Below are 4403 nucleotides of genomic sequence, written 5' to 3' on the forward strand. Positions count from 1 at the left end.
AGGAAGGAGGTAACTGTTGTTAAATCACAGCCCAGGTCTTCATGTTGTTTTTGTATATGCCTAGCACATACTAGGTTCTCAGCACTCATTTGACGAATGAGTGGTACAGAAGCCCAAGATTCAATCTGCAATTCACCCCATCTCTCTGCTTCACTTTGAGTGGCTTTCTAATCATTTTGCTGCTCTTGATAACTTAGCAAAAAGAGCTAAAGTTAAATAAGGCATTGAACACCTCTTTAATAGAATACCCCCAAAATAGTAGTGGTTTAAAAAACAAAGGGTTTATTTCCCTAACGCATAAAACCCTGACTTTCAAAACATGGTCCTGGGACTAGCACGGTCCACATCACCTGGAAACTTGTTAAAAAATGAAGACTCTTAGGCTCCAAACTACACCTACTAAATCACAAATTCTGGGAGTGGGGCCCAGAAATCCATCTTAAATCATACAGGTGATTTGAGAACCCTGCCTTGATAAAAACAATTTGAGAATTGACAGTCCAAGGCTAGAATAACGACCCCACGAAGTTGTCAGGGACCCACCCAGGCTTTCTTCTGCTCACCGTTCCTCCACCCGAAGGGTACAAACCTTAGCCACACGATTCAGTGTGCCTGCTGGAGTTCTAGCCATCACATCCAAACTCGAAGTAGGATGGGGAAAAGACCAGAACAGGACACTCACCTTTAACAGGACCTTTTCTCACTAGCAAAAAACTTCTGAGACGAAGGCTAGAAATACTGTCTTCAATCTGGACACAGACCAGCTACCTAAAAATTGGGGTCATGTTTCTCAAGTATTAAGGAAACTAGTTGCTTCTGCCTTAATCACTCAACAACGGTAATAAGGAAAACCAGAACCTAAAGGAGTGCTTTCTACAAGTCCAGGCACTGTAATTCCACAGGGGATTACTGGTCTTTTTGTTGATGCAGGAGCTGGGGCTTGCAGCGGTGGTTTCACTCACTTGCTGTCACATAACTAGGGAGTGGTGGAGAACTCCACCCGAGGCAGTTTATCTGCAGCATGTGCTCTTCACCTCGAAGCTGTGCTGCTCTGATGAAAGTGTTGGTGGAGATGAAAGCAGAGCAGGGACTTATTTCCCATCCATTCCTCATTAGCAGGAATAACATAGCATGGGTTTTGCCAATACTTAATGAGGTTGAGCTTGCAAAGCAACCCTCACCCCACTGCAAATGGCTCATTTGTTCTTTTGAAGACGGCATTTTCAGTTCACTAGGACATGTCCGCAGTGAGGTCTGCACATGCAGCAGCTCAGGCTTAATGTGAAGGAGGATCCAGGGCTTGTGGGGCCTGTAGCTTATAAAATTTACTATCTCCCCTTAAGGTTATGAATATGAAATTAGGTAGCAGGCTTCAGAATGGCCAACAATCAAGGAACTCTGATACTTAAGGCCCCCTGACTTCACAGGAAATCTGTTTCCAGCCTTATGCTTCCTCTGGCGCTGCTAGCTGACCTCATGGGGCACGGAGGACACAGCCATGGGATGGCGAGTAGGCAACTGCCGACCATTTCATCTAGAATGACAATTACCAGTGATTTTCTCATTTTTTTATTAAGGATTATTTTAGGGAGACAGTGTGAGAGTGCAAGAGCACATGAGTAAGGGGGGTGACGAGGTGGGGAAAGAGGGAGAGTACCTTCAAGCAGACTCCCCACTAAGTGCAGAGCCCTATTTGCACTTGATCCCAGCACACCAAGATCATGACCTGAGCCAAACATCAAGAGTCAGACGCTTAACCGACTGAGCCACCCAGGTGTGCCACATTGTTTTATTTCTACCAATTAAACCATTACAAAAGGAAATCTTGCTCTAAACTTGAACACGGATATAAGTAAACAGAAGTCAGGCTGCCCTGATTGGAGCCCAGGCGGTTGGTCAGGAACCCCATCTGTTCCACCTACCTACCTCCACATTCCAGCTCCCAAGGCATTTCAGGGCACCCTGGGTCTTCAAGGATCCCATCAGAAAACCACCTCATCTCTTTAGAGCCCCTTCTTCTTGAGGGCAGAGGAGCAATCCAGAAAGTTTAAATGGCTCAGCCTGGGTCACACATCTGGTTGCTGGCAAGTTGGGGACCAGAATTTGTATCTGTCCAGAGATCTTTTCATTCTACCATAATAATCCTGATTCCTAGGCCAACCCTCAAAATCCAGGCACTGAGCTCTTATACCTTCTCTCAAATGCATCACTTATCATATAATAAAATCAAAGCACAAGGGGTTCCCTGCTTCTCTGGTGATGGAGAACAGCCCTCTCCCCAAGTAGTCCTGGTGGAGGAGGGCCAAGTACTTCTGCTGAAGTCCCTGAAGGCTAGTTTCCTGGACTGCTGGTCCTTTCTCCCCAGCACACCCAGGGGAAGGCAAGAGACAGGGAATGATACCAGTTGGCAGTTTTACAAGTGAGAGGGGAAAAGGCAGGAACCCCTGGGGTCATAGGAACATGAACTGTATTTATAAATGGCAGACAGAAGCTGTAATACCCTGAAGAAAAAAAAAAAAAAAAAAAAGATTTAAGGACATACCACATGCAGGCACCACAGAGATTTTTATCTTTGATTTTTATTCTGATGGACTTAAATATGGACTTCACACGTATCCTCTTCATTTGCTAGGATCTCAAGTCTTGCTGACTGCACTTCAGGTCTGGGCAGAACTTTGAGAAACAAACTCCTCCAGAGACATATTCCATTTGAAGTGGCTCGTTCCCACTGAGGGGTCACTGTACTTTCTGCCTACCTTGGTCTCACAGTAAACTTTCCTATCAAATGGCTGCTTTTTCTTTCACAGATTTTCTTGGCTCCAACACTTCTCAGGTGGGTCGGACTGCCTCACTTAGGACTTCTCAGCAAAAAGGGGAAATGGTCTTGTCAGGCCCTTCTTTTCTCAATTATCCAATCTTCCTTACAAATCCCAAGCTGGTGAAATCTTAATAGTTTTCTGTAACCACAAAGTGAAGCTCTAAAGCTTTCTTTAAAACAAATTACACTTAGAAGGCAATCTGAATCTAACAGCGTTCCATAGACTAGTGTGTGGTGACTGCAGCTGACAACAAAATCTTGAGCAGAAATGCAGGTACCTCCTGCTTTTCTCAAGTTTGAGTTACACCACTTCATTTTCCTGAAGGACTTACATCAGTACCTGTTTTTGCTAATTGAAATACAAAAGGGATATCCACTTTTCAGAAAGAAAGCCAAGGAGAAAAGCTCAGTATTTAGTGTGTGTTCTGCATGGAGCTTCTAGGGCAGCAGCAGGCACCCCAAGCAGGGACAGTGGCTCCACCAAGCTCTGTCCCCAGGAGCTACAACCAGCCTATCTCGGGGCAGGCCACCCTAGCTTTATACTGCGTCCAGAAGTGTATGTGCTTTATCTTGATCTAATTTGTGCATCCACTAGCAAGATAGGTCCTAAGGTTTCAGAAAAGCTCAAGAGATTACTTTTTGGGATCTGGGAACACACACACACAAAAAAAAAAAAAAAAAAAAAAAAAAAAAAAAAAAAATTCCCCACGTAATAATGGCTTTCTGTAGGTTACTATTTCAGTTTCCCAAAGTTTTTGCAGGGTTGCTTTACTTTCAGAGAGCACAAGAAACCTACAGTTCACTTCTCCCATATGGAAAGTAGCATCAGCTAGCTGATACCTTTTAGAAAGTGTGAATACATCTCCTAGCATTTTGAGTACCAAAAGGTTGCAAAATAACATAATTACATGTAAAGTGCCATACAGAAGAGAAACGAGTTCGTAATATCAAATGGATTTTCCTAAAATACGACTCTCCTACAAATATGTAATGCATTGAAAGTTGACAGAACTCATTCAAGAGGGGAAAAAAAAAAAAAGGATGGTAGAGCTATTTATATTGATGGGGCTCAGGACATACACAGCGAATACGAAAGCTTAAGGAATCTGAGGAACTGCAGGCGCAGGAGTGTCCTCTTCCTCATCTACCCTCATCTCCAAAATGGAGGGACGCCAAGAGAATTCTGAAGAAGGCATTGCGGTTCTCCTCAGTTTACTACACTCTTCCTTTGGTCCTATTTTCCCACAACTCTCTCCTCCATCAAATCTAGTATCAAAATGTTCAGGTTCAACTGCTTTGGGTCTTCGTTTCCTTAGGCTCCCGTGTCTTGCAGAACTTAAATAAATTTGCATGCCTTTCTCCTGTTAATCGGTCTCCTCCTACAGGAGCTCCCGCTTAGAACTTGGTTAGAGGAAATTATTTTCCTCCTCTAATACAAATGCATACATAAAACACACACATATATACGTACATGCATACATTCGATGAACGACCAGTAGAAAAGATGGCAAAGTCAGATCAACACGAACAGGGCAACAAAACAAATCTTGAGTGGTCTCCACTTTGGACAGAAATTGTTTGCAGC

The sequence above is a fragment of the Canis aureus genome, chromosome 1, assembly GCF_053574225.1.
Source record: "Canis aureus isolate CA01 chromosome 1, VMU_Caureus_v.1.0, whole genome shotgun sequence".
In the NCBI taxonomy this organism is placed as follows: Eukaryota; Metazoa; Chordata; class Mammalia; order Carnivora; family Canidae; genus Canis; species Canis aureus.